Raw genomic sequence first — 10,221 nt, 5'->3', positions numbered from 1 at the left:
ACATATGCACATGTATATACCTACATACACAAAAACCAGGTTTGGGATCCAGGCTGGCTACAGAGCCAAACAGCTGACTCTGCATCTGACCAGAAACACAAGGCCAATTTTCCCCTTCCTCTCCTCTCACTCTTTCCCATCTTCCTCTTCCCCTGTGCAGTTAAGCTCTGTTACCCCTGGCCTGCTCTGGCTCCAAGGGATGACCATAAACCTCCTGGCAGATGTCCAGGTGGTATATATCTGCCTCTTAAAGTTGGTAAAAGAAAAACAATATTTGAGTAATAAAGATGCCTCCTAAATTCAATTGCTACCTAAATGATGATGTCACTAGTTTTGTGAAAAGGAAAGGAGAAATCTTTTGGAAGAAGGTTCACATAAAGATTTTTTTTTCCCCAGGGGCCCATGTGGATAAAAATTTGGACCTCAGATAGACAAAATTAGGCATGAACAGAATCAGGTGGTTGAAGTAACTGATGTTATCCAAGAGAATATTATAAAAGTGATTGAAAGAAGATTGAGACTGGATGAGCTACAAAACACATCAGAAAATTTGTCAGAAAATGCAATAGTTTTTAGCAACAGATCTAAACAACTTCAAAGACAAATGTCGTGGAATGGATGTAAAATGAAGGCCATCATGGCTCTTATAGCTATATTCCTTTTGCTGGTGATTATCATGCTATGATCCTGAAGTATCAGACTTGACTCAGTGAGAAGAGATCTTCAATAAACAGTTCTTGTATAATTAAAAAAGAAGATTTCTACATAATTTAATGAAATATGTATATGACTTTCAAAATTGTATTTTCACAACAAGTAAGTTGAGGTCAGTGTGCAGTTAAACTGTAGCATTGAAAAGTTGCTAATTAGTATCCTCCCCTAAACCAAAATATTCTTATATTAATTTATTTTTAAAATAGAAACATCTGCTTTGCCATGTTCAGGGATCCTAATTTGAAACGACATACTTGCCAATGTATTATTTGTATGTGGAGTTAAACATCAATGATGATATTCATAATTAACACAATTTCCTACTCTAAAGTGGAGAAGTAGAGATTTATTGCATCAAGTTCAGGGAAAGGGAAGAACATAAGACATGTAACATTATGTAAAAAGTCATTATAAGCATTCACTTAATTCTTACATGTATGAAGACTATTGCCAGTTATCTGGACCTACATCTTGCCAGTGGACTCTGGAGGAGAGAGTGAAGCTAATGACTTTGCACAGCTTTGTCTCGCTTAAATATAATTTACCTGCCAGTTAAAATGTCACCCTTCTGATGTTATTGGTCTTCTTCCAGAAGGGAGAATAGAACAATAACAACAAAACTTATAGTTTTTCTCTTGTGAAAATTTTAGGCTTTGGAAATAGTGTCTATATATTTATGGAGAAACTAATTTTTCCAATACTTCTACTTTTGACTGTTTCTAAGGACATTCAGATAAACCTATTAAAAAAAAAAAGAAACCAAACCCAAGCAAACAAAAAAAACCCCACAAAACACAAAATAAACAAAGTAAAAAGATTAGGTTTGAATCCTTTTTTTTAATTTTTGCTACAACTTAATTTCTGTGTGTCCTAAGGCAATCAGTCATCAATCATCAGGCATTTAAGTGTTACTATGTGCCAAAATCTGTAGTAAACAAGTCATTACACCTCTCTGGAGCCTAATTTTCTTATGGAATTGTCTCTTTCAATCCTAAAATTATATAAACCTAACTGCCAGTGAGTTACCTTAATGGGCGAGGGGGAGGGGAAAGTGGTAACAAATATGCGATGTTGAATTTGAAAACTTGGGAAGGAAATCTACTGTTTATACTTAGTTGGCACATAAAAAATGAGGGAGGGGTTTGTGGTGGCTAGGTGGCCCACTGAATAGATCACTGGCCCAGGAGTCAGGAGGACCTTATTTCAAATCCAGCCTCAGATATAACACTAGCCCTGTGACCTTGGGCAAGTCACTTAACCCTGATTTCCCTGCCCTCCCCACTTCCAAAAAGCAAAAAAAAAAAGGATTGAGGAGAAGCATCTTGTTTCCTTTAAATTCTTTAGTTATACTATTTGTGCCAGCAACAGTTAATGCAGGACTGTGGAAATGCAGAAGAGCACATGCATTGCTACATGGCTACTAAAGCTAAACAGTGCATTCCAATGCAAATCACACTGACTTACTGCCAACCAAGGGGTGACTGTTAGATGGATGGTACTATAAATGTTTGCAAATATTGAATTCTGCATAACCCATCTCCTTTAGGAGCTGTTTCATGTTAATGAGCCTTACATTCATGATTTGGCTTTACCCTGAAGTGACACAAAGCAATAATGCCATCATCAAAGGATAATATGAAGCAGTTCATTCAGATAACCTAGTACAAGTGACTTTACTTTTATTTACAATGCCAAGAGCAAAGGATGAGATAGGTTGTGTTTCAACAAATCACAATCCATCTAGAATACAATAAATAAAAGAAAGTTATTATCCTTATAATTGTATTAACTATAAATCCTACATAATACCAGTACTAATTCTATATGATGCTTCGACAATAGAAAGAAAATATGATAACTATCTTCATATATTTGAACAGCTGCCATGGGAAAGAGAAATTAAACTTATTTTTTATCATTCCAGAGAGACAGGTCTTGCCTCACTGTAAGTAAGAAGTTGTCTAATGATATTTGAAATCTTAGAGTAAAGGTATCAAGATTAAAATGTGGCACCTTTTAAGATAGTAAGTTTCTTGTCCCTTAAAGTCTTTTAGCAATATAATTACTTCTTAGAAATATTTTAGTGAAGATTCCAGAAATGTTTTAGTGATGGACCTAATTAGTTATACACAACGTGGTAGATGTGGTAGCCACTGAAAAATTTGACAATATGCATTATGAAACAAAATAAATAAAGAATCTGCTCTTTCCTAAATGAAATGATCATGGAGAGTGTTGGAACTGAGCTGAGTCTTAAAGGATTGGAAGGATTTTCCTCAACAAAAACAGTATAATAAGACTTTAGAAACAAGTGAATATCATGAAGAGATCTTCAAAGGGGAACACAAGGCATATTTGTGAAAAGTAAACAGATAAATGGTTTGAAGTGAAGCTTCATATTTGGAGTAATGTGAAAAGAATAAGGGCAAATGATGTGGGGCTTAGAAGCTTAGCATCCTGGAAAATATAAATGGGACATTGATCATTTTCTAATAGTAAAAAGAATAAAGCATTTGTGGGGGAACTGGCAGTGATCTGAAGAGTGAATCAGGGCAGGGAACAGCAGAAAGGAAGATGTAACCTTCCTGGTATCAGGTGGTAAGGACCTTAAATACAATGACATTTATTCTAACTACATTTTCCCCTCATTCAACAACATTGAATGGCTTCCATATCCGTACCAAATAAATAATAAACTCTTTTGTCATTCAATATCTGTCATAGTGTCTAATGTTCCTTTCCAAATTAGGCTCACAGTATCTCCTCTTCTTCAATCTTTGCTTTCACTTCATTGAACTACTAACAATTCCATATCCCTGCATTCTGCTTAGTTTTGTTGGGGATCTTAAGTTTCCCAACCAGTGAAAGTCTTTTCTACCTATGGAACTAATTGTCTTCCTTAAAGGTGCCCATAAATCTCATATTAATATCCCCAACTTGAATGATCTTTCCTTCATTAAACTGTCATAATCCTACCAATTCTATTCATTATTATAAGTAATTCAAACTTGAAGATAAATTAATAAAAGATTTCTGGGTCTTAGAGGGGGTGGAGTCAAGATGGCGGAGTAGAAACAGGACCTCCACAGGGCTCCGTCTCCCACCAACTCCAATCCATGTAAAAGGCAACTCTGAACAAACTTTGGAGCTACATAACCCACAAAATGAAAAAGAGGAGTTAACGTCCCGCTGAGGAAAGCCTGGCAGGCCCACAGGAATTGGCCACCACAGGACGTTGGGAACTGAACCCAGCCCACACCAAGATGTTAGCCCCAGGGTGGGCCTGACCAGTCCCTGCCTAAATGTACTCCAGATCACCAGCAGCTGTGGTGGGCCAGAATTATCAACGCATAGATGCTAAGGTCAAAGTGAGAGGTCAGTGTAGTGTGGACTTTGGGATGCAGTAGTTGGGAGTGCGTCGGCTTTTGGCCCTGGGGCAGAGAAACCAATGAGGGCCGCAGTGCAGATGCTGCCACACAGCTGCATCCGCTCCTGTCCTGCAGAGTGTAGGGGGACCAAGAAGCCAGTCTGAGGGGTAATTACTCTTGCTTTAACCTGCTTGGATATGGAATGCAGTCTAGGATGGAGGTCCTGGGATGTGTGACCAGCATGCCAGAGCCTGTGGAAGCTTCAGAGAGGGCACCCAATTAATACCTTGGGCAGCTGAGCAAACTGCAGCATTTGGTATGAAGCTCCCCTGTCTGGTAACAGTCCTACTGTGGCAAAAAGTCCGAAAGTCAAGTAATTGAGTGATAACATGACCAGGCAAAGGAAGCAAAGCAAACAGAAGAATCCAATATTAAACTCCTATTTTAGGGACAAAAAGAATCAAAGCATGAAACAGGATGAAGACAGTGAAGTCAGAACTCCTTCACCAAAAGCTTCAAAGGAAAATACAAATTGGTTATAGGCCATAGAGTACCTTAAGAAGCAGGTAAGAGAAGTAGATGAAAAATTGGGAAGAGAAATGAGAACAATGCAAGAAAATTATGAAATGAGAGTCACCAGCTTGACTGAGGAAAATATTACCTGAAAAAATAGACTAACTGAAATGGCAAAAGAGGGTCAAAAAGGCAATGAGGAGAAGAATGCCTTAAAAAGCTGATTTTGCCAGATGGAAAAAAGATTCTCAAAAGCTCACTGAAGAGAATGAGTCCTTCAGAATGAGATTGGATCAAATGGAAGCTAATGACTTTATGAGAAATCAAGATTGTATTAAACAGATACAAACAAATGGAAAAAAATATAAAGCAATGTGAAATATCTCATTGGAAAAACCACTAACCTGGAAAATAGATCCAGGAGAGATAATTTAAAAATTATTGGACTCCATGAAAGCCATGATCAAAGAAAGAACCTAGAAATCATCCTCCAAGAAATTCTCAAGGAAAACTTCCCTGATGTTTTGGAACCAGAGGGCAAAATAGAGGTTGAAAGGATCCACCAATCACCTCCTGAAAAAGATCCCAAAAAGAAAACTCCTAGGAATATTATAGCCAGGTTCCAGAATTCCCAGATCAAGGAGAGAATATTACAAGCAGCCAGGATGAAACAATTTGAATATTGTGGAAACAAAATCAGGATAACTCAGTATCTGGGCAGCTTCTACACTGAGGGATCAAAGCACTTGGAATAAGGTATTCTGGAGGACAAAGGAGCTGGGATTAAAACCAAGAATCACCTACCAGCAAAACCGTATCATGTTTCAGGGGAAAATATGATCATTCAGTGAAATAGAGGACTTTCAAGTATTCTTGATGAAAAAACCAGAGTTCAATACAAAATTTGACATTCAGATACAGGAAGCAAGATAAGAATGAGAAGGTAAACAGGGAAAAGAAATCATAAGGAACTTATCAAAGTTGAACTATTAACTTTCCTATATGGAAAAAAAATAATTTTAACTGATGAAACTTTTATCAGTATGAAAGTAGTTCAAGGGAATATATATATCGGAGGATAAATGGGCATGTGAATACATATGTGTATGTGTGTGTATATGTTTACAGATATACATAGATAGAGGGCAGGACACAGGACCAATTAAACAGGAAGAGATACTACTTAAAAGGTGAAATTAAGAGATGAGAGAGGAATATAATGAGAGGAAATGGGGAGACACAGAGGCAAGTGAAAATGGTTACAATGGAAGGGAAGAATAGGAAGGCAAAAGGGAATAGGTCAACATTATTCTCATTCAATTTGGCTTAGAGAGGAAATGAAATATACACTGAATAGGGTATCTCACCCTACAGGAGAGTAGAGGGGAAGGGGATGAGAAGGGGGATGATCGAAGGGAGGGCAGCCTGGGGAGAGGGAAATTGTAAGCACCCACTTTTGAAAAGGCAAGGGATCAAAGTAGAGAATAGAATTAGTGGGAGGTGGGATAGAAGGGAGGGAAAATATAGTCAGTCTTTTACAATATATCTACTATGTTAATGTTTTTTATTAGTTACACATGTACAACCTATGCTGAACTGCTTATCTTCCCACTAAGTGTGGGTGACAAGGGAGGAAGGGAATGAATCCGGAAATCAAAGTTTTGAAATCAAATATTTAAATATATATATACTCTTATTAGCATTATTTTGCATGTAATTGGGGAATTAAGCTATAAAGGCACTGGAGCATAGAGATCCACCATGCCCTACTGGAAAAGTCAAAGGGGGTATGGGAGAACATATGGGAGAGAGCAGATTGGAGGAGGGAATATCCTATTTGACTGCTATATTGGGACGTTGTGTAGGGAAAAATTGGGGAGAAAATTTTTTAACTCAAAATCTGGCAGAAATGAATGATGTAAATCAGAAGTTAACAAAGCATTTGAAAAATGAAAAAAAAATGTCATAAAGGGGCATTATCAGTCAATGCCAATCCACTTTCTGTAGCTTCAGACTAATCTTATCACCTAAGTATTAGTTCTCCCTCTCCCCTACACTCCATAATGAAGTAGCTATTTGTATGTGATACCTGCTGAGTTCTCTTGCAACAATTGCTGTATGCCTGTGAAACCTGGACAGTCTAACATCCCCATGCCAAGAAACTGAATCGCTTCTGTATGAATTGTTTTGGGAAGATTCTGAAGATCACCTGGCAGGATAAGGACCACATACTGAAGTCCTTATTTGAACTAAACTGCCAAACATTCAACTCTTCTTCCTATTGCACAACTCTGATGAGCTGGCCACGTTGTTCAAATGCCAAAGGTACAATTGCCTAAAAGACTATTTTATGGAGAACTCACACAGGGCAAGTGTTCACATGGTGATCAGAACAAGAGATACAAGGATACTCTCAAGCTCTCTCTTAAGAATTTTGGAATTTCTTTGTGACATGAGAGACACTGGCACAGGTTTGCTCACCATTTTGTGCTCACATCAGAGAATGTGCCGTGCTCTATGAGAAAAACAGAACTGAAACAGCTCAAAGGAAATTCAGGATGAGCAAATTTAGAGCATCTTGCCAGAATGTTCACACGGACTATTAATGCCCAGCCTATGGTACAGCATTCTGAGCTTGTTCCGTTCAGATCAGCCACAGTCTGAGACACTGAAACTTGACTCTAGCATATTGATGTCATTTTGGTCCTCCTTGAGAATGAAGGACAACAAATAACCAATGAAGTAACAGTCAGGAACTAAGAACTCTTGACTGACCACCTCATTAAAATTTCTACCAATTTGGATTTCCTTGCCTTTGCCAGGGGAAGTCCAAATGATGTAACCTCAATCTTGAATATGTCAACAATTGTCAATCAGAAGACAATTGTTCTATGTTCTATGTTGTTCTGTCATCTAGCTAATTGTTATAAAAGACACTGTCAACTTTTGCTCAGGGTCTTTGGTCATTAAGAGGTGCCAATGATCCAATTTATTGGTTACTGCTAAGCTAATTTTGTGCTCAGAATTTTGTTTCCTAAAAGTTCAATTGAGACACCATCCTTTACTATTGCATTTCATGTCCCTATTAATAAATGATATACTGCATGGGAAAAAAAAAAAGATTTCTGGGTCTTGATGAGGGAGGATAGATTTGGCAAGTTGGTACTCAATCTTTTGTGTTCCCTCCTCCTTTCTAGAAAGGTCCAGAAGATTAATCCTTCCCAGTACCCTTGCTATCCTCTCATCTGGACATGTGGTCTTTTACTTAGCTCACTACCCTATCCTCCCTATTCTTTTATTTGGAGATTTAATTATCCACTCTATGTTTTATTAATAAACTCAGTTTTAGTCCAGAACCAAAATAATAACCCTTAGTTCTGCCTAGTAACTTTTCTGCCCTAAATTATGGAGTTTGTCAATCAGACTGAACCAGCCTTCACTCTAAATCCAACCTTATCAGTGTTAGGGGCTGGTTAGATAATTGAATTAATTTAGGGAGTGAGTGTGGGAGATAGGAAAAACCCAAGAAATCACTAAAATCAAAGAAGATGTATAAATGGCTATTACTGGACAGGCACAGGAAGAGGAAGTTGGAGACAAAGTAAACCTTTAGAATTTCTCTTTTTTCAGAAGAAATTATATGGGATAGGTTTAGTATATATATATTGTTCCAAAGTGCCTTAAGGCACCCAGGGACCCACCTTGATCTCTCTATCTCTATCTCTGTCTCTGTCTCTGTCTCTCTGTCTCTCTCTGTCTCTCTCTCTTCCTCGCTCCCCCTCCCCTTCTCCCTTGTCTCCCCTATCTCTTCCTCACTCCCTCCTTCCTTTTTCCTTACCTCCTTCCTCCCACCACCAGCTCATTTCTAATTCTCTATGTACTAGTTGGGGCTGAGAATAACATTTCTCTATACTGCTCCTGCTGCTCACCTAATTAGTGTCTTCACCTGTTTCTTAGTTTGTTCTTCTTCAAACTGAGATTGTTTTCTAAATTCTAAGGTATGATGTAGTTGTGGCTTCTATCTGAATGATGACAAGATTTCATATCCCTCAGGCTGCTTAGTGGCTCTTTTGAGACAGTGTTGTCCTGAGTTTCATTTGTAAACAATGAGGGGGTCAACTAAGGGTCAGTTATGTGGCCCCATGGATACTGGGCTTGGAGTAGAGAAGACCTGAGTTAAAATGTGCCCTCATAAACTTATTTGTGATGTTACCATGATCAGATCACTTAATCCTGTTTGCCTCAGTTTTCTCATCTGTAAATGATCTGGAGAAGGAAATGGTAAACCACTCTAGTATCTTTGCCAAGAAAACCCCAAAAGGGGACAAGAAGAATGGGACATGACTGAACAATTGAACAACATACATGTATGTATACACACATACACACATATTTATACATGACTGTAGCTATCTAAATATCTATATCTGTACACATCTACTCTAGTGCTTGCTCCATAAATCATTAAAAAAAAACTAGGCCCTTTGCAAAGAGTTTTTTCTTCACTCTTTCTGTTCCCCTCCTGCACTCCCACCCCAATTAAATACCATTCAGATATCTTGACTCCTTATCTCTTTTTACACTTCTCTGATATCTTTCCAGGAGGAAACAATTCACCCAATCTTGACTCCATTGACATTACCTTTTGTGCCCTATGAGCTCACTTAACCTCTCTCTCTCTCTGTCTTACTTTATCTCTGTCTCTCTCTCTCTGTTTCTCTCTGTCTCTGTCTCTCTCTCTCTCCTTTCTATCTCTTTGTCCCTAGCAAGATGTGAGACAAGTTTACAAGAAGTTAGGGAGGGAAGAATTGTGAAGAATATTTGATGGGGGGGGGTGTGTGTGTGTAGAATTCTATGCCTAGGATGTAGAATGTTTACTGAACTATGGACCAAATAACTCAGGAGAGGGGGTGGTGGAAAAATCATGGGAGTCTTAAGGAGGGATGCAAAGTTGTGGGAAAGCTGCTGTGGTGAATGGATAGATAATTGATTAGCGGGATTTCATTTTAACTTTAAGAAGGCACAGAAAGATTTTGCTCTGGAAAATATACCCTTAACAGTGAAGTGAAAGGTCCTTAAAGTATTATTTTGTTCATGTTCACACTGTATAACCTAAGGAAAAAATGAAGATTTAGTATTTGTATATGGACATATACCAAACCTTTATTCAAGGTGATAATTTATAGCTTTAGAAACAAACACAAAAAGGATTAACATAACTGATATTTCTAGCAGGGTTGAGTCATAAAATTCCTCTTGTGCAAGATTATTGTTTGAAGAAGGAGGGGAGATATATGATAGTTGTTATTTGTAATTTCTTAGACTATTTTCATGTGATCTGAGGTTGACTAAAAGTATCTTCCACATTATTTGTATGCCAAATTCTTATTGTTTAATTTTTTTTTTTTGTAAATTAAAGAAATTAGGACCAATTTAAGACTGAAATTCTTTACATGACCAATGAATACAACTGGTAATACCTGAACATCTGGGAGGGAATATCAGTATGTTTCTTCCTTCTTTCCTCCTTCCCTTCCTCCCTCCCTCCCTTCCTCCCTCCCTTCCTCCCTCCCTTTATCCCTTCCTTCCTTCCTTCCTTCCTTCCTTCCTTCCTTCCTTCCTTCCT

At 38.0% G+C, this 10,221-nt stretch overlaps 1 pseudogene; it reads left to right on the top strand.

Annotated features, from left to right (window-relative positions):
• The first annotated feature begins 287 nt into the window (after positions 1-287).
• On the top strand, positions 288-685 carry LOC138170872 (vesicle-associated membrane protein 4 pseudogene; annotated as a pseudogene).
• Positions 686-10,221: the final 9,536 nt, after the last annotated feature.

The sequence above is a fragment of the Petaurus breviceps genome, unplaced genomic scaffold (assembly GCF_028583685.1).
Source record: "Petaurus breviceps papuanus isolate PSGF00001 unplaced genomic scaffold, PetGlider_PUasm1.0 40, whole genome shotgun sequence".
In the NCBI taxonomy this organism is placed as follows: domain Eukaryota; kingdom Metazoa; phylum Chordata; class Mammalia; order Diprotodontia; family Petauridae; genus Petaurus; species Petaurus breviceps.
The sequence above is the reverse complement of the archived record's forward strand: the minus strand, read 5'-3'. Positions and strand labels throughout refer to the sequence as shown.